The following is a 22,068-nucleotide window of genomic DNA, read 5'->3' on the forward strand; positions in this document are numbered from 1 at the left end:
AAGAGCACAAATGTTATTAATTTTGTAACTATATGCTGGTTTAGTTAAACGGCAAACATCTCTTCTTCATAAACAACCCCGAAGAGGCATTTCGCGTGAAATAATATACGTTATTTTACGAAAAATAAAGGAAGCGTGAAAAAAGCCAAAACATGGAAGCGACCCGGGCAGATATGCACAATTCCGTTGTCATTTATGTTGTATTTCGTTGATGCGAGTCGTGGGGTGAGGGCCGTTTTGAAAGGTTCATACCCCTCGAGCAGGCTCTCTTATCGGAGCACTCTGCGTGAGAACCACTCTGGTTAAACTACACCATGACGTGATTTATACCCGTGCCGGCCCCCGGAGCAGTAATTCTGCCTTTATATTAAAAATAAAATAAAATAAAATGCTTTTAACATGCGTTATTTCATTTTGGAAGGTGATTGAAGTAAATAGCTATCCTTTCAGATAAAGTTTAGTAAATTGAGTCGTACGACCAATGACCTACCTTAAAAGTGCGAGTAAATATAGCAAATAATTTCAAACCGTGCTAAAAGAATATTTATACAACATAAACCAAACTAAAGAGAGCAAGAAGCAACGCATCTGACAGACTAAACCAATTATGAAAGGCAGACCAAAATGGCCCAACTACAGGTTTATCTTTTTCACAATAGGTCTATTATAGAAAAGATAATTTATTTCTTAGCCATCAACGTACTGGCTTATTATCAGAATTTAGCAGTACTTATTCAGAAATCGTGATATGCGGTGTGGTGTGATGTAGGTTGTTGTAATTCGGATTTTGTTTTATTTGCATTATTTCCACTGCGCAGCAAGGATCTGCTGACTATTATTTTTTATTAGTGTCCCATTCGGCAGTGTCCGAATAAAAGATACCACATACCTTCATTACAATAGTGGTAGCAGAGCGTGGTTTCGATCCACGGACCTCTGGGTTATGGGCCCAGCACGCTTCCACTGCGCATTCACGCGCTTCATGGAAATTCACAAAATGGAATGCCGCTATCATCAGTTGTATTCAAAATTATACGAAAAGAGGCAACAGATTGTGAATGGCACTTATGAACCGACAGATGACGATTGTGAATTTCCAGAAGGGAAGTACAAATCATCTTTGGCCCTTGATGAGTTTGGAAATGATGTACTTGGACAGCAGACATGTTAAAGGAATTCCAAACTTTTGGTTAACCATTTTTAAGAATGTAGGTTTATTGAACGATATGGTACAACCTCACGATGAACCTATTTTGAAACATCTACAAGACATTAAAGTTGTATTTTTAGAAAGTAACCCAATGGGATTTATCCTTGAATTTCATTTTAGTCCAAATGAATACTTCTCCAATTCAGTACTCACAAAACGCTATGAAATGAAATGTGCTCCATCCTGATAGCTTTTTTAAATAAAATAAAATAAAAGCAAAAAGATCCCTTCAGTTTTGAAGGGCCTGAGATTTATACTTGCAAGGGTTGTGTTATTAACTGGTATAAAGGTAAAAATGTTAGTATGAAAGTAATCAAGAAGCAGCAGAAGCATGGATCGAAGGGAATTGTTAGAACAGTTATGAAAACTTTACAAAATCATTCATTTTTCAACTTTTTCACCTCACCTAAATTTTCTGATGATAGTGATGCTGACATTGAGGCAGAATTCGATGAAGAAATTAAAAATCTGTTAACAACTGACTTTGAAATTGGCCATTATATTAGGGAAAGGATAGTTCCTCATGCTGTGTTGTATATCACAGGTGAGGCTTTCGAAGATGAAGAAGAGTATGAGGAAGTTGAGGAAAGTGAAGATGCTGTAACAACAGACAGTGAGGAAGCAACGATTTTCATGACAAGGTTTCAGAAAAACATTTTGTTTATCGTGCCAACGTTTCGATCTTTATTCAGATCGCCTTCAGGGCTCAAAGTGTTTGTCTTCTCTGTAATTGTGCCATTCTTGCGTGTCGTGTTGAGAAAATGTTTTTCTGAAACCTACATCACACCAGACCGCATATCACGATTTCTGAATAGTTATCGATTAACGGTCACTAATCACCACACATTTTTAGCAGTACTGTTCGAGCTTGTCGCTGTTAACGAAAACGCCCGATTTATGACATGCAATGTACCCCCCCCTCGAATTTCAACCCGATTTACTAATCACAACCCTCTTCCCTCTTTTTTCTCCAAAAATCATCCCTTCCTGCCTTTGTTTCTTTTTCCGTCACTTGTCCGCTAGCCGTCAACGTGGAAGCATCTCTGCGACCCTCGCTGCCCCAAGTATTTCACTTACCACATATAGGGGTTAATAAGGCAGAGTGCTGGGAAGTAAAGGTAAAAAGGGAAGGTTTCCAAAGGAGTAGACAAAAACTCTTTGGCTATAAGGCTTTATTAAAATCTATTTACAATATATCTACATATCCCTATACCCTACCGTCACCATTCATTAAAATCCCCAACCACCACGTCAACAGAAATAATAATGTTTTCTTTTGAGCTTACGGCTCCCTTTTAAAAGTATCTTTTTCCAATTAAAGAGAGATCCGACCTGCTTGCCGTGTCGCATACACCTGAATCTTATCCCCCTTTTTCCTACATGTCCTACCACGACTCACCACCATAGTGATTTACCGCAGATTAAGATCGCCTTAAGCCCGAAACACACTTACCCGATGCTACGCCATGCGACGCTACCCGATGCTACTCGACGCAAATCCAAACTCCGATTTTCCATAAGGTTGCATTACCCCCGTGCACATGTACCCGATGCTATGCCACGCTAACCTACCCGACGCTCTGCGATCTCCACTGTCCAGATTTTCGTCGGCTCCCATCGAGTACAGTCGAAGATAAAAGAACCGGACACTCATATTTTTATTCAAACTACATGTATTATTGTTGTTATATTAATTACAACGTACTTATTTTAATATAAACCAAATTAACTGTGATTAAAAATTAATTAGTTTTTATTTAAAAAATTAATTTTAATGGTTTGGTAGAAAATTAATCAAAACAGCGGAATACGATTTTTTGAGATAATGAATTTAACTAACAATTTATTGTACTCGCTTCGGCGGTACATATACTAAAATTGGAACAATTTATTACACGGTTTTGCTCATAAAATTTAATTAACAATTTATTTCATAGTTTTGCTCGTAAAATTACACCATTTTGTAATACCGGGTAGCATCAGAACAGGACACTCATATTTTTTGTAGTTTATTTCAAACTAAGTACTAATTCTGTCGTTATATTAATTACAACATGTTATTTTAATGTAAACCAAATTAAACGAGATCAAAAATGCATAAGTTTTTATAAACATTGTTTAATTAGATGGTTAGGAGTAACTTTATTTAAAACAATTAAGTTTAAATGGTTGTGCTCATAAAATTTAACTAACAATTTATTAAAAGGTTTTGCTCAAAATAGTGCATTAAGAACTTGGAGTTCTTGTAGACCCTCCCTTTTTTGAGCTGAAACTCAACTCTGCTACAAGTTTGGTTTCCGTAAAAACCGCTCAGGAGCTTTCTTTGATGTGGCTCAAGTCTTTGATACGGTGTGGCATCTGAGTTGATTCAAAAGCACCCTTCTATTAACCTTCTTCCCCATCCTCTGACGGACAGCTTCTTTCAGGTCAGCCAGGAAACATCCATGACTGCTAATCTGATAAGGCTGACCTACCTAATCTGACACAATTGCCTGATGATACTGCTTTTCTATCTTGCAATAAAGATCTCATTCTCTTACTCCTATACTTACTCAACCTAAAAATTAGCTGAAAAGGTTATGAAAAAATAAATGTTGACAAAAGCCAACCTTTACTCACCAAACTATAGCATATAAGCCGCGACTTTACACGGGTTATTATCCCATTTGGGAAAAATTCCCTCCGTTTTGGAACGTGACCAATTCATCGCTTGACCGCATGGTCTCATCTCGTTCATCGCCCCTTTGTTCCTTTAACATCTTCATCCCTGTTCCATTCTCTCCGGAATGGATAATAATCCATCATAGGAATATCATCCTATACTTCATCTCCTTTCATTGCCATCATATATCATCATCTTTTCCCCATCATTCATCATTGTCCTCGGACGATTCATTGCGACACCTCCCTGCCATCGCTACTTGGATTTCATCATCCAGTATCATCATCATCATCGGCGCTGGTGGAACCAGGCCGGTAGCCATGGGCGCCCCATCCACTCGGCACGTGCGACGGCCCGTAAACGGACCGCCTATTAAAGTCGCATGATTTTGAGCCTTTCGACTCACGAGACTCACAGCGTATCATTCCTCATAGTCGGGATTCGGCCTTAGAGGCGTTCAGGCTTAATCCCACGGATGGTAACTTCGCACCACCGGCCTGTCGACCGAGTGCATGAACCAATTGTCCGAACCTGCGGTTCCTCTCGTACTAAGCAGGATTACTACAGCAATGACATGTCATCAGAAGGGTAAAACTAACCTGTCTCACGACGGTCTAAACCCAGCTCACGTTCCCTATTGGCGGGGGAACAATCCGACGCTTGGCGAATTCTGCTCCGCAATGATAGGAAGAGCCGACATCGAAGGATCAACAAGCGACGTCGCTATGAACGCTTGGCCGCCACAAGCCAGTTATCCCTGTGGTAACTTTTCTGACACCTCTTGCTGAAAACTCTTCAAGCCATTGCGTCACCTCCCTGCCTTCGCTGCTTGGATTTCATATCATCATCATCACCATGAACGCTGCTGGGACCAGGCCGGTGCACTGGCCTAGTCATCACCCAACATCGCTGCCTATCGTCTATAGATCTTCTAGTCTGAGCAGCCCACCACGTGCTTTACTTCGCATTATTACTACCCAGTGAGTTAATCCCATCCTCTATCTTTATTTGTAATTTATCTCCATTTGTTCCCAATCAATCGGAAATTCACGTTTTCCGTTGGTGCTGAAATATCTTACTCCTATAATTTTCTTTAAATTATATCTCCTATCTTCGGTGGTGTTCGTCGGCGCCATTTTGTGTTTGGTTGCTGGCGAACAAGTACCGTTAGTATAAAATTGTATAAACAAATGAACGTGAGTAATAAAGACTAGGGTACAATTACCTCATAAAACATTGTAAGTACATTGGCAAAAAGTAGATATGCAACATCACGCCAAGATATTTCTTTTTTAAATAATAATTTATTTAAGCCTGTACATATACTACATACGTCTACACGTCCTACACTCTAGGTCCCCACACTATAACCCTGTACCGGGAAAACACGGGGTTAAGTGTAACCAACCAACCCTGGCGCTTAATATGAGCATGAAGGGACGAGGTCTCGATATTTTAAAGCGATATCACAAGTTCTCGAGATGAAAAAGTGCAGATAATGCTTGAGCAGTAGGGTTAGGATCAAAAGCTTAGTGTGGAACTTCTGGAAGCGGAATAGGAGTTCGTTGACCAAAGGAGTAAGTTACTTACGTAGTATGTAGCTTTGTCAATAGTAAGATTGGAATGAATGAAGTAGTATTTTGAGGATTAAAACAGATTGTGGTCCTAAAAGTTCGTAGTTTGCCAAGTCATCTGTTAAATTGTCTTTTCTGAGGATTTCATGTCAGTCTGCTATCTAGGTAAGTCCTAAGTTTGCCAAGTCTTCTGTTAAATTGTATCATGAGTTTTATCTGAGGAATTCATGTCAGTCTGCTATCTAGGTAAGGCCTAAGTTGAAAAGCACAAGGTGATCTTGGATGGCTGGTGCCAGATCTATCAACAACTCTGTCCATATCCAGGAACGCGCACAAGCAGCACTTTTTGTTCAATAGATTGAAAGAAACGGTGTCCACAACTCACTTGAGAATCCTAAAGGGATCAATACAAATTTTTAGGTGCATTTTGAGTGCATAAGACCAAATTTTGGTAGGCGATAATGATATTGATATTTATAGAAAAATCAATGTATGGTAGGTTCCCACATTTTTTTGCGCCACTCTTATATAAGCTCAAATTATTCTGACGCTCGAGATTGCCCGGCTAGTATTCGAATTAAAAGACCAAATTTCTGTAGGTGGTAATGATAATATTGGCACGTATATATATTGATATTTATAGCAGTGTAAATGGTATAAAGGATGGGACCAAGAATGCTTCCTTGTGGGATCCCAGTCTGTATCTGTCTGCGCATATCTGCAGTCTGTATATCTTAGTACTAGTTGCCTCACTCGGAAGTGAAGTTCAGTCCTGTGTTATAGTTGAGTGGATGTCGGTAACGTTTTGGATGATTTGCCACAAAAACAAAAAGCTCTTAAGTATTTACTACTCACGCGGTAAGAATTTGATTAGAAATTAATTTATAAAAACTATTTTAAAATGGTTCTGATCCCCCGTCCCAAAAGACCTGTACGAAATTACTTACTTATCTTAAAATAGAAAATTTAGATAAAAGTATACACAAATGAAATTGAAAATTACAATTTCGTAAATATAAAGAGGGATAAATGATTTATAATAAATAAATTAAAATTTATTTATTAACTCCAAGCGCAATATGTCAAAATAAAATCATTTTTAAATCATCAAATCGATTGATACGTTTGTAAAAGCAATTTAAATCAAAATAGTGCCCTTTCACGATTCGTACAAAAATTGATAGCAACTCGTTGTCGGGAACTGTTAATTAACAGATTTTATCGATAAATTAAGTCGTCAAAGTTTATGTTCTGGCTACTAAACAGTCGGCGATAGTTTGTGTACGAACTGATTTCATACCAGCGTTTAGCCACGATCAACAAATCTATCTTTGAACCCCTTGGATAAACACCACAACGCAAATAGCATTTATGCTTTTGTAGACTAAGTCTATAAACAAAGAGACAATTGTATTAATTACAAATATGATTTTTTTTATTGAATCTTGCAACAAACAACTGTTTGTTGTATTTGATTTAATTTAGGAATGTTTTTATTTATTGTTACAATAATATTCTTTATTCCAACGTAAAAAATTGATTGGGTTGAATTCAATGACTTATGAACTCTTCATTAATGGTGGAGCTGTTTTTGTTTCTTTATGTTTAGGACTTTTACTAATTTAACATCGTTACTCTGGAAGGAAACGACTTAATAGCCTGCTTTGTCGGAGTCACATGGCACAAAGGTGAAAAATTGGAAAAAACACTGCAACGTCTGCAAAACTCAAAGAAAAGAGAAAGTTACAAAAGGGAGGAAAAAGGGCGAGAAAAAACATATAAAATGTGAGAGGGCGGTGATGAACTCTATATTTACCCTTCCAACAAAACCCAAAAAAATAACGCCACGAGAAATGCAAGAAGATAGACTCAGCTCGAATAAAAAAATACCGCTTTGAATTTACAGTTAGCAAACTATCCGTCGAGTTGTAATGTTTCATGACGTTCAAATAAGTCGTTGAGGATATGGTCACAGCTGCAGGGTGAAACAGGCTGTCAGTTGCTAAATAAGCCAGGCATGAAGCAGCACGAGCCGTGCTTAATTTAGTGCTATATAAGTACTGCCATGCAAAGCCAGTTCGTAACAGCGAGAAACACAGCCTTCGTCGACTGCCGAGCACAATTACATTAGTCAATTTAAAAAAAAAATGCTTAAATTACGAACATTAATCGTTTTTACATTGCAATTTATATATTTATATAAAAACACATTTTTGAACCCTTTCTGATTCTCAAGCGTTGTGGACACCGTTTCCTCTGCTGTAGAGAATAAAGAGCTTGGGTGTGTTCCTAGATACAGCACAGGATTTTGATTGAGTTCGGTACCCGGGCATATTTTATAAACTTACACGCTTTCTACTCAAACCTTATTACCTTATTCTGAAATCCTATCTAATCGTCCAATGCTTCATAGTGAGATTTGGCAACGAATTCTCGGAAGTCGGATAGATACAAGCCGGCGTATCGCAAATGGTGAGCATTCTTTGTATCATTTATACTTCTGACCTTACTAAGGGTCCTTTTATGGAATGATTATATTACGTCTTTTAAGGTATGATTAATCCCCTTGAGTCCGGTGATCAGCCTCAAAATCAAAGGAATCTTATTTGGAATTGAATTAGAAACACAATTGCAGAGGGAAACCTCTATATTGTTTCTTTCAAAATAAAAAATGTATTTCCTTAAGAATTAAGATACATTATATATAAAAAATAAAACAAACAAAGCATGAACTTTTGCTTACAAGCTAACAATATAAGAATAATTAGATACTATGGGAATAATATGGGCCTGAAGGGCAAAATTAGAACAATCAACCTTGATAACTAAAAGGAAAAAATACCAAAAAACAAAACCATAAATGAAAATTGGCCACACAACAGAAATAATTTATATTAATAAAAATCAAAGTGGATACAAACCTGATTTGACTGGCTTTCAGCTGGATTTTTTCTTTTGTTTTTTCTTCCAATGCCTAGTCTAGACTGAACTATCCGTCCTCGCTTTCCTGCCTCTACCATGGAGGGGAGAGCCTGGACATATTTTGTTGTTATAACCTACTACACCCTAATAATATCATCATCACCTATGCGGACGATACCGCAGTTTTGTTTTTGTTTCTAACAAGTCCAATCTAACCTACGTCCAACATCCAAGAACACCTTGAGCCTATCGAAGACTGGTGCAAAAAGCGGAGGACAAGACTGAATGAAGAAAAATGTACTCAATATACGTTCAGATTGAAAAACAGCCATCCCCCCACTGTACATCAACAACAATGTTTTTCATACACGTCACTTAGGACTGTTCTTAGGCAGCAGGCTGATGTGGAATCCCCACAAAGACTGAAGAGATAACCCATTTACGTTTTCGTGGTCAAATGACCAAGTCAGTGCTTTCAATCAATTAATTATACAATAAAAAAGAAAAATTATTTGATTGAAAGAACTAACTTGGTCAATTGACCACGAAAAGGTAAATGGATTAATATTTAAAAAGTAAATTAAGGATCGCTTCAAGAAACAGCTCCTCGTGGCCACTTCATAAGTCGCTGAGAATCAAATCCAATTACATGGCATTTGAAAGTGGCAAAAAAGAGGGAAAATTCGAGAGGTTGTAGGTTTAAATGGGGAGTTGTCCGAGTGGATCGAAGTCAAAATAGCTCAAGTGGTAGAGCAGCGGCGTATCCAGCCAAAGGTTGTGCGTTCGAATCCCACTCGTGACACTGACTTTTTTTTTTCTCAACCAAGATCTTACATAGAAAGAATTTTAGAGAATTGAACAAAAGACTTGGAAAAGTAAGAACACATCTAGGATAGTAATCTGGCTTAGAAATGATAAATGGTGGAGTGTGTTATTCAATCTTTTTAAAAAGATAGTTCCTACTCATAGTTAGTTCTTTTCAACGAATTTCAAGCTTATAGCTCATCATCAGATTGAAGGAATTTACAACCACGTCTCTGGACATGAATTGTATGATCCACCGCCAACGTACCAATGAGAAGCTGGTTCTTATTCCGCTCAATTTTGAATGTTAAAAAGCCAGAATTATAACACAAGTAAATATTATATTAATAAATACTGTAAGAAAATAATTATAAATTGGTGAATAATTTATACGTTTTTTGTTTATTATTTATGTGTTAATATTTTGTTTATTATGTGTTAATGAAATGGACGATTGCAATGAAAAGAACGTAATAATAAGATTAACAATAATTTTAACACAATTAATGAAAAGAAGATAACATTCTTGTACAAATACAAACATTTAAGCAAACACATTATGATATATAATATAATTATGATATATTATATAATTATGAGATAATTTGTGTTCCTTTTGCACGTAGATAGATCTTGTTTGAGTGAAAACCCAAAAACAAAGTAAATCTTTTTTATTAAAAAAAAGCACCTCAAATGAGTTAAACAAATGAACAAATAAATTGCAAATCTGGCAATAGATGATAAATTAGGTTTAATGAATCAAGTTGATTTGAAAACTCATGAACAAAATGTGTCATTTTTTCAATTGCGGTAGCAAACAGTAGTGAAAAAAAAACTTTTTGCGGTGAAATGAGATGAAGAATATGAAATTCAAACAGAAGAAGAACCCTGCACTGAAATTTTCAGCCTTTAAAACCAGGTGCATTTTTTTTACGAAAACCTGATCGTCTGTCTATAGAACCTCTCATTCAAACCCAAAAGGCTAGTCGAAATCCCCTTTCTCCTCAATAATATCACAGAGGATTGGCGTTTTGTACGCCCTTATGGATACCAATGTGATAAGGGTAAAAATAAAATAATTATAAAAAAATCTATATTTTCTTTTGTTTAAACCAAAATTATCTTTGAATTGATAAAAAATTATGATAGCAATAGTAAAATATATAAAGGTATTTATAAATTGCTTAAAATTAACTAGCAGTACAAATCTCTCACAATATCTGTACGTCTCTCCACGTCCACCGCTTTTATATAACTTAGTAGAGGAACTATCTTTTGGCAGGAAAGTAGGAGTCATTGTCATAAAGATATTGCTCTTCGCTGACCTAGCGATTCTTGGTTACAACACTCGTGAGTTACAGAGAAATAATGATGCACTCAGAGAATTGAATGATCAGAAAAGGAATCGAATGTTGGATATAAGTAAACAAGTAAAGTAATGCAAGCAACTTGGCTCTTTTTACTTAAACGATTTCTTTGGTTGTTTGACTGAATATTCAAGGAGTTTGGCAGTTTGTCGGTTAACTTCATGGTTGAATTTTTATTTGAGAGATAAATATTAATTTTTGAATGAACTATAATCAGGTTAAAGTTGAATATTGAATCCATTAGATTTCGTAGTCCGATTGACCAAATAATTTATTTCAATTAACTAATATTTATGTAAGGTATTGGTTGAGATAAAAAGTCAGTGTCATGAGCGGGATTCGAACCCACGACCTTCGGCTAAATACGCAGCTGCTCTACCACTTGAGCTATCGTGATTCAAGTCTTGAACATGCAGCGTGTTTAGCCGAAGGTCGTGTGTTCGAATCCCGCTCGTGACTGACTTTTTTATCTCAACCAATACCTTACATAAAGAATTATTAATTGAAAGATGTTATTTGGTCAATTGGACCACGAAATATAATGGAATACAAATTATTATAAAAAATATCTATATAAATATATATCTCCCATCTCAACCTACAACCTTTCGAATTTTTCCTCCTTTTTGCCATTTTTTATCTCAACCAATACCTTACATAAAGATTAATAATTCAAAGAAGTTATTTGGTCAATCCGACCACGAAATATAATGGATTTCATAAGTAAAATGAAGTATATCTTCACTAACGCTCTCCATGGCTATTTCATTTTTCGCCGAGAATCAAATAGATTGCACGACATTTGAAAAATGGCAAAAAGGAGGTAAAATTCGAAAGGTGGGGTTGAGAAGGGGAGCTGGTGTCCGAGTGGATCGAAGTCACAATAGCTCAAGTGGTGGAGAAGCGGCGTATTGAGCCGAAGGTCGCGGGTTCGAATCCCGCTTGTGACCCTGATTTTTTTATCTCAACCAATACGTTACATAAAGATTAGTTAATTGAAATAAGTTGAATATTGAAATGAATGACAGCACAATCTGAACACCTGGTTGCAGAGTAAAATCAAATGAGCAAATCTATAAATTTCTCGTCGCTAAAGCAGTCCGTACAGTTCATAATGACTTGATTAATGAAGCGAACTTGTCTCCGGGCACGACGATGAGTCTCTTAAAGCCTTAAAGAATGAGTTTGTCCCCGATGATTGGTGAGAGCATTAACCGTAATCGTGATGATGTACATGACGCGGACAGATAAGCAGGTCGTCCCGGCAACGCCAAACAATATCCTAGGCCGACAGGCGACACTATTTTTCCCCCTTGGTGTGCCGTGCCAGATTCTTACATTATCTCGACGGAGCAGCCCTTATGACGGAAAATACACGATTCATTTGGATTGATGACAGAACTGCAATATCGCGGATAGAAATACATCCCTGCTGTCATTCTATGCTCTATCTCTTAGGACTCTTTTCTGTATAAAAAGGAACCACGGCGATAAGGCCAATAACGCAACATTTTGAAAAATAACTTACGCTGAGTGATCAATTTAAAACACACAACCGATGTCTAATAAAACGAGAAAGATCAAGTGTGGAAGAAAAATCAAATTCAATTATATTTCAAACATGGTTACTAATTAAACAGTGTCCGTTCTTGCCATATTTCAGGCAACTCTATCATGCAAAACGTTTTAATCTTCCTATGTCGGACGTACATGGTGAATATAGCACGGCCCAATCAATGTGAAATAATTTTGGCCGTGTCACGATCGAAACATTTCCAAAGTATAGTGAAAGAAAGTATTTTTAAATTTGTAAATTCAAACTTCTCAGAAACAAAGAACTCAGAAAATATGTCGCGTTCACTTATATTGAAGATCTGGGAGAGAACAATAATGAAAATTATTAAGAAAGAAAAACTCGCTAAAAATATTTAATTTTGTAATACTCTTGACACTAAGGTTTGCCAAATATTACTTGATATAAAAGACAAAACTGAAAAGCTTTTGCAAAATAAATTAGTTTATATAGTCAAATTTAAATGTGAAAAAGACGATATCCATTTTCTTAGTATGGCTAAACAAACTGTAACTGGCTTTTCTGAACACAATGGAAACAGAACATGACTTTAACTGTGAGGATGATAAAATACTAAAGAAAGAAACCAACCAAAATTAATCTAGTTAGAAACTGTTTTGAAAAATATCTTTGGCAACTAAATTAATCGTCAAACAGACCCCAAATAAGATTTGTGCGCAATATAAAAATTTAATTATTTGGCCGAAAAAAACTTTTATTGTATGTGAATATAGAGGACGAGTTTAACTTCTGGTTCCATCATTTTTATATTATTATTTTTTTAAAGCGTTTGTTTTTTGAAAGAACGTTGTTTTTCTGCCTTTGAGGTACATGAATTTCAAACTTCTTATATTAATTGTTTTTCTTGTTTTTTCTTTTTTTAACGAGGTTTCGCAACAGCAGAGATTATATCAACCCTCGGCGTGCCGGCGTTTTTGAAAAAAAGCCCATTTGTCGGGTTCGAATCCAGCGGACCTGCATTCGAACCCTGGACCCTCATAGTGATGAGCGCGCGGCCACCGACGCCCCCTATTACAAATATATGTAAAATTACAACATCCAAAAAACGATACCAGAAATGTAGGTTAAAAACCGCATCTTTCATACAAAACAATTAGCAATAGTTTTTACGAACCTTTAAATCATTAAATACGACTTACAATATAAAAACATGACATTTTTGTGCTAGGGGAAGTTTTTTCACTTTCATGTTTTTGTTTCATGTAAAATGCATGGATTTTATCTGAATTGAACGTTTAGACAACCGTTGCAACCGTTGAAAAACAGAATATTTTTTCTTTCCGTTTAACTCAAAAACTTGTGGATATTATGCCACAATAAGTGAAAAAATATCGATGAAATTTCCAAAGTTCAAATTTATGCTGTGGAGTATAGGTAATTGGGTACTACACTAACGTTTATGGTTTTGTTAGGCTTTTATGGACTTTTTTTTAAAATAAATTATTATCTTTTTTGAAAAATTAAAAAATCTTAATAAAGGCAGCTTATGTTATACACACTTTACTCACTATAATTTTTTTTTAAATTAGATTTACAATTTTTTTTTATTCTAACCTTAGAATATAAAATTTACAGAAAAAAACCTGTTATCTTTGAACTATTATTAAAAACTTAAAATCGAATTAACAAAAAATTAAAATTATTATAAAAAATAAGCAAATTAAAATTTTCTAATACTTTCTTCTTGACGGTTTCTGGACCAGATCAGTCTTCTTAAAGGATGAAGGTGAAACATGGTAGTGGTGTGCCCGAAATCTCGAGATGGAATGTCCCCATGTAATTCTGCCTTTCATCCTTCCGGATTCTTGTCTACCACAAGTTCCAAAGTTCATTGTCTCTCTTGAGTTTATTTTGTTGTATTTGTTACACTTTTTTTTCTTATTTCATTCTTATTTCTAATACACAAACATTTTTTTACAGCCATAGCAATACCTGTGATTTCTTGTAGATGTGGTTTACTACATTCTGTATTAGATAAAATGTATTGTATTGATTTGTCCAATGTTTCCCATTGGTTGAATTAGTCCGATAGTTTGGAAAACATCGATTTTTGAAAACGATGTAATTAGCAATCTCGCGGTCAACTCTTGCCAATTTTAAACAATTTGGTGGCAGGTGGTGATGCTGTATTGATTCTCAAGGGACGGACGAGTGTTCCTCCTTTTTTTACGCTCTCTTTTACCCCTAATTACTTTTTCTCCGAGCCGATACGCCTCCGAGGGCATTAATTGACTTGGGGCGGCCTAAGATAGTGTAGGGGCCAGGAGGGGTAATGAATGGGGGTTGGAGTGAGGCCACGATGCTGCGGCGAGCACAATGCCGCTCCCATCCATCGCCCTCCTCTTTCCAACCCTTCCGAGATCCTCCACCACCCGATAAACTGTGTCAGGACTGGAGGAAATTAACACCCGGCCTTCATCACGGCCGGGGATTTCGGTTTCCAGCCGGTTGGATCAAACCCAGGTTTATTTTTCAATTTTACACCCAACTTCGACGGTAGGAAACGCCTTTATTTTATGGCCTCATATGAGACCGGTGTGGTATTTCGTTATAGGAATTGAATATCTGGTCGCAGAGCATTGTCACGAATTCCGAAAGATCCAAACTTCCATATATCAAGCGCCTTCGTGTTTTCCGGCCTCCTAGTACAGAACCCTCATCTTGTCTTTAATAAACGTCACTTATTTAACAGTGTCGAAAACATATTCACTTTTCTCTCTGCGTGAAGTGTAAGTAAATTTTTTGCTGAAAATGTAAAAAAACCCTTCAAGTATGATTTTCTTGGGGAAAATGTATTTTTAAATGTTTACAACGTGGTATTAACATTTTACAAAGAGGTGGCATATCGTTCCGTCCCTGTCCTGAAGCGTGAGGCTTTGCTCTCATTAAAGCCGTCCTCTCGTGGTATTGACTCGCCTGTCCGTGGCATGCTAAAAGCCAGCAAAATGACGACGAACTTCAGCCTTTCGGTGATGATAATGTTTATTAACCTATAACCCACCTAAAAAATTATATTGACTTAACAAATCCATTATATACGTCTGCTATTACTTTTTGCTTCAAAGAAAACCTTGGGAATATTTCAGCTTATAGTTTACTATTATGTTTTAAGTGAAATGTATAATTAAAATATACAATATTTGACATGAGAATAATGTTTAAAAAATAATTCATTTTCTAATTTAAATCAGTTTTAACTACTTGCCTTGACACGGATATTTGATCATGCGAACATAATTCAAAAATTATAGAACAATTCAAACACTTTTTTCCAAAATTAAAGATCCCACACTAATAACAAATAAATCTGACGTAATCTACAAGATCAACTGTTTAAACTGACCGGCAACTTACATCGGTCGTACATCCCAATATCTGGACAAGAGAGTAAAGCAACATATCTATGATTGCAAAAAACCAAAGGAAAATCCTACAGCACTCGCTACCCACCATTTTGAACACCAACACAATTTCGAGTTCAAAAATCCAAAAGTATTACACACAGAACAAAACAAATATAAACGTAATTTCTTAGAAATGGTTTATATCAGCAGAGATAAACACAGCATCAATTACAGAACAGATACATGTAAACTCAGTCGCAGCTACACCAATATCATTAATCAAATTCAATACAGATAACATACCTATATCATCACATTACATTCCACACATCAAATATTTTTCACATAGTCTAATTGTCCAACAATTTAGCTTTCCTTTTCCTACTTATCCCTTTCTATATAATCCTGAAAGGATAATCTGGCCGAACCATTACCAACACATTTTTTCCCTTCGTCGGCTCTTTTCACCTCAAAGAAGCGGACGGCTTATAAAAAATGTCTTTTCTACACCGACATCCTTCCCCACCCCTTCAAAATCCAACGTATATAAACATAAAACAGCAAAATCTCACTAGCACTCTCGACACGACACGCAAGAATGGCACAATTACGCAGAAGACAAACACTTTGAGTGAGTAGAAATACTTTGATTGAATATATAAAAAAATATATTTTGCATTGTATAAATTCACTTTTCCACATCCAAAATATAATAGTTATATGTAAACAATTTGTAAATCCCAGGCCCTGAAGATGATTTCAATAAAGATCGAAACGTTTGCTCGATAAAGAAAATGTTTTTCTGAAATCTACATCACACCAGACCGCATCTCACGATTTCTAAATAAATAATTTAAAAGTGTGTTATTGGCAAGTAGTTGAGTGAGGAGCGGTCATGTTAGATATATTTAAGAAAAACACCTTTGTCGTTTAGTTGCCTTTGTTGTACAACAATTTTACCTCGAATACAACAAACATGATAGTACAAGAATAGCAATACACTCTATGCCTTGAAGATGATTCGAAAAAGGTCGAAACATCAGAGATAGATGGAGGGGGTATTCAATATCCCTCCATATGTTGACACTCACGCTGATAAATATATTCAATCTCAAGACACAGAAAGGAAAAAAGATTGAAATATATATCGGTACTATATAGAACAAACAGCCGTATTTCCTCCAAAAATCGGATCTTTGTTCAAGCAAAATATTGAGTAGCATTCCTACACAATCTCTACATGGAGGCAAGGAATGAGTCCCATCAATTAAGTGGAAGTCTGTGGTGACCCAGAGGTGTCCAGGGCCTCATCACCACCCATCTCTCGCATGTCCCCCGGGTCGGTTCGGCCCATGGAGAGTGGGGGAAAGAGGATATATAAAAAAAGGAGGAGAGAGGGGAGAGACTTGTTCCTAACCTAGGAATTGCTGGATGGTGGATGACCAAAGACTGACTGCCGAATCGGAGAGAAAGGAAGAAAAGAGGACATTTCCCCGACGGAACCATCCCACGGCACTGGACCGCCTCATAAATGTAGGTATGCTTATTTTTCTTCGCTCGCCCCCCTTTCTCAGAAGACAACCTCGAATTCAGAGACCATTTAATATTGAGTTAAACAGAGATAAAAAAAACAATTGGTGTAAATAAAATTCTTGTGTCCGGGCTAAAAAATTTGAATCCCGAACTCAACCTTGCTCCCCAGCTCCTGAGAGTAAAAAAAAAACACTACAACACATCGAGTAACCATTCTCTCCATGTCGGAAATATGGATGGGCTTAGGCCAAAGATCCGCGTCACAACCTTGCACGGTTATTACTATTCGGGTGAGGATGATCCCGCTTCTACGATTCAGGTCTTTTGAGAGCCACTTATCGATTATGTGAGAGCTTCTCTGCTGATCCGGCCCATCGACACTGCCATTTTCTTTTGAACATATAGTTTATTGCATTTCTAACCAAGTCCGAAGGTTGGAACGCTTAAGCCGTGTCTCGTGCTTAGGGAAGGGTAAAGTAAAGTCGGGCGTTTTCGTTACACTCCACTGTGTTTCCAGGTACTCGGACAACCACCACAGTCTTGTCGAGACAGTCGAGCTGCGAACGAGCATCAGGTACATGAAAAAACTGTCAAGGAGAGCAGTAATCGTTTTCAGCTTGTTTCATTACGCCATCTATCCATGACCACAATCAAAAGGTTTAGTTTGACAGATAAACACGACAGGGTGAAACTTAATTAACGTTGATGTAAATGTTTTGTTAGAAAACAAATGAACTTACAAACGAATAAAAGTATTGACCAGGTTGGCTACAGTGAGAACCTTACAGCTAAAGAGTCTCTGCCTGAATAGGTTGATTATTAAGGGTGATCAAACTGAGAACAAAATTTGAAATTGATTTTACCTTATCTTCTCAAAACGCTATTCATACATAAAGGAGATTTTCCTTCAATAAGACATTTCCCCTGGGTGAATACCCCCTTAGAAGTATTAATTGAGGTTCATTTGGCTTTCTTCATGAGCCCTGCCGGACATTACTGTCGGGATGAATCCACTTTCCAACACCCGTCGCTAATCTATAATCAATAAGGTGCTCGGTGCTTCAATAAAAAAATTCATCAATACAAAATATTCACCTACACAATTTCTTATCTTTATAATAGTAGTATCTTATTGAACCTTGCCACCTCACTGATATAAATTTTTATTACATGCCATGAATATAATACTTTATATTTCATATTGTGCTTACTCAAACCTTTCCCATATCCAATATAAAACAGATTCAAATTTAAAAAACTTGTTCCATCTAGCGATAACTAAGTGAAAACTATTAAAAACGAAGTACTGCATACTGATTTATATAAGCTCAAATCTGCACACGCTTGTACATACGCACACACTGAAAAGAGGTGAGCTTATCACATTTCGCAATCCACCGGCAATTCCAGCTGTTGGAATTGACAATAAATTACTGGAAGGCCTCGAGAATCGCTCACCTCGGGTGGTCACAGAAACATTTTCTTCTGATTAGGGAATTTATTTTTTTAACCTGAGTTTCTTTCCCACTAACGTCACATTTAGTTTTCTCCTAAAAGTTAGTTCATCGTCATAATATTTTAATTTTAGAATGGTCAATCTATGAAAAAGTAGGAAAAAAATTCTTTCCGCAAGTATGATCGGGAGCTTTGCTAGACTTGAGGCAAGCCTTCGATCGACTTAACCGAGGAAACTGGAGTGGAAAATTCTTCCAATCACTTATTAGCATATCTCTCTGATAGATTTCAAGTACGAATCGGACATCCTTCTTCTTACATGCTCTATGCCGAAACGGTTGTTCCGCTAGGCAACATCTTTGGTCCCATTCTGTAATCACTATACCCAAAGATCAATCTCGGTTCAGTACTTCTGATATGTGCATACGAGACCGCAATCCTTTCAACCAAGAAACAAGGACCTCAACATTGGAAGAATGGTTATAGAAATGGAGCTTACAGTACTATGTAATAAATAAAAAATTCAATACTTAATGATTTTCGACTACGGGCGATCAATTTTCAACATTTTTTTTATTTCATGTTCTCATTAAATTATTAATTACTAATAAGGTTACGTATTGCTTAGGTAAATTATTTTATAACTGTAAGGAACTATTTCTCTACGTGTTTTCATATAGTTTAATGTTTAAAAATGTTATTTTGAAAATTACCCAAATTGATTAGAGGGATTGAGGGTTAATTAATAAATAAGACGGTGTTTCGTTTTAATCTTAAGCCGGCTGAAACCAAGCTCAGGTCGTGAACTCATAAAACTATGTAATCACCCATGGGCCCCCTCGTAATTGCAGTCTCCTAATTTATTAACTGGAGCATCCCGCTGGAGGGTGGAATTACGGCAAACTACTAACTCCCGTCGTTAATTCAATTCGAAGCGTTACACTTTTTGCACCTCAGAAACTACATTTGCCGTTAGTTTTTGTGACTTGAACAATTTAGTTGGCCGTGAACTTGTCAATCGTTAACATGATGCGGTGGTTTTCTGAAGAATGAATTAAAATATCAGTAAAAGCGCTCCTTTTGTTTAAAACTTCTAAACGAGAGAAAGAGAGAGAGAGAGAGAGAGAGAGAGAGAGAGAGAGAGAATGAGTTATAAAAAACATAGACAGACAGACACGCATCACATGGCAATAATAGAATACACACGTCATATAAATCAAAACGGCTTTCGTTGCCTAGGCTAACCCAGCAACACACTGCGGTCTTGCAAAAGTGTAGGTACTTTACGCCGTTTTGTGGGTAGTACCGCTTAATTGAAATATTTGATAAATTAACATTATCAATAAAATAATATTGTTGTGTCAACAACCAGTTTTGAATTTGATATAAATATTACAATATTGCGAACAGCTTTTGTTAATTAATAAAATCGCTAATATTAACAAGAGAAAATAATAATCGTTACATAGTAAATTCATTACATTTCGTGGTCCGATTGACCAAATAACTTCTTTCAATTCATTAATCTTTATGTAAGGTATTGGTTGAGATAAAAAGTCAGTGTCACGAGCGGGATCGAAGTCATGATAGCTCAAGTGGTAGAGCAGCGGCGTATTTAGCCAAAGTCGTTGGGTAAATAATATATACCACCGACCATAGACTGCCATTTTTTGGTATGTATCACTAACTTTTCTCGAATAATCAGTAATTATTTAGGCTATAAAGAATTTAATAAATTATTTACAAAGAAGTTAACCATTTATTCTATTTAAATTCGTTTTAATTTTAATTCCCTAATTTTATGGTCCGCTTGACCAATTAATATATTACAATTAATTAAGGTTTTGAGTTGAGATAAAAAAGTCAGTGGCACGAGCGGGATTCGAACCCACGATATTCGGCTTGATACGCCGCTGCTCTACCACTTGAGCTATCGTGACCTCGATCCTCTCGGACACAACTTCCCATCTCAACCCCACCTTTTTACCATTTTTCAATGAGGGAATATTCGAACGGTTGAGTTGGTATTCGAAAGGATCGAGGTCACAATAGCTCAAGTGATAGAGCAGCGGCGTAGCAAGCCGAAGATCGTGAGTTCGAATCCCGTTCATGCCACTGACTTTTTTATCTCAACTAAAAACCTTAATTAATTTTAATAACGAAATAAGAAAAACTATTTTTGCAAGATTGTCTTACAGCGAGTGAGTTATGACGCTTGGTTTATTCAGATAGAGAACGTAATTAAACAACAATCATTTATCAACTGCATCATCAAACATCCGCGTGATGAAGAACCACCTGACTGGAAAACAATTCATCGATCCCACAGTTCTTAACTGAATCAACCGGGGATTTAGTACTGCCGTTTCAACCGGGCCGAAACGCCATCAAGGAAACGATAATGACTCTGCCTCACCGTTTTAATGTAACAAATGCTACAACATCGAAGAGGCTCCCATTCGAAAGATAGTAGGGGGTCGAATTCTCATATTATCGTCCAAACATTTTGCTCCATTGACAATGCACCAATTTATTTTTATTGTGTTTTATTAAAATTAATAATCATATTAAACATACAAATTAAATGTACAAAATAAATTAGTTCAGTCTTATTATCCTATTATTTCAAGATCAACATTAATTTCTAAAGTTTTTCAAGTGATTAATATACACCAAATACAAAAGTGTTTCATTTCAAAGAGTACATGAATAAAATATGTACAAAGTGTATGGCTTAACAATAATTTCATATATTAAATTAGGCATACACCCAGCTCTCAAAGTTATGTCATGTATTATCAATATATCAACTCATAACGTAATTATTATTCTACAATCGTCTTCAAACCAATGAATTGTCAATCCAAACTCATCGAACTGTGTTACCAAGTCTTGAATAATATCCTCCAATAATTTAACATATGATTTATTGCCGCTATAAACTGTGTTCTGCGAGCATATTGACATTTTACACGTCATTGTTTTTTGTTTTTTTTCGACGTAGACCCAATTACGATAAATGTATAAATGTCAGATTGGACGTGATTCAATAATATCTCTCGCCATCTTTAACGGTTCGACGGAACCGAAACGGTTGAAATAATGTTGGAAGTTTGGTTGCTTCCGGTGGATGGGAATACTGGCCCTTTGGACTCATTAAAACTTGTGCCCAAATAGGTTTCCCATTTAATACAACGAATTCCGTAGAATGGGCGTTTTAACTTATGCCAAGACTGCTGGGATTTATTTTCAATTTTGATAAATTTATCATATAAATTATAAATTATATATNGATGTAGGTTTCAGAAAAACATTTTCTATATCGTTGTGAGTGCCGTTGCACGACACGCAAGGATGGCACAATTACACAGAAGACAAACACTTTGAGCCCTGAAGATGATCACAATAAAAGATCGAAACGTTGGCACGATAAAGAAAATGTTTTTCTGAAACCCACATCACACCCGACCGCATCTCACGATATCTGAATAACTATCGATTAACGGTCACTAATCTCTACACATAAATTATAAATTTATATCTTTTAAGTAGGTCCAGATTGAACCTTCAAAAAGACTAGTAAAAAAATTCGTTCATTTACAT

The 22,068-nt window shown here is 36.3% G+C and overlaps 1 protein-coding gene and 1 pseudogene across 5 annotated transcripts in view; one reads left to right on the forward strand and one right to left on the reverse strand.

Moving 5' to 3' along the window:
• Nucleotides 1-22,068, reverse strand: part of LOC106661447 (unconventional myosin-Ia) — a 177,274-nt gene that overhangs the window by 73,654 nt on the left and 81,552 nt on the right. The window lies entirely within an intron of this gene.
• Nucleotides 944-17,654, forward strand: LOC106661284 (annotated as a pseudogene).

This window comes from Cimex lectularius, unplaced genomic scaffold (genome assembly GCF_000648675.2).
Source record: "Cimex lectularius strain Harlan isolate CLEC.00 unplaced genomic scaffold, Clec_2.1 scaffold166, whole genome shotgun sequence".
NCBI lineage: Eukaryota > Metazoa > Arthropoda > Insecta > Hemiptera > Cimicidae > Cimex > Cimex lectularius.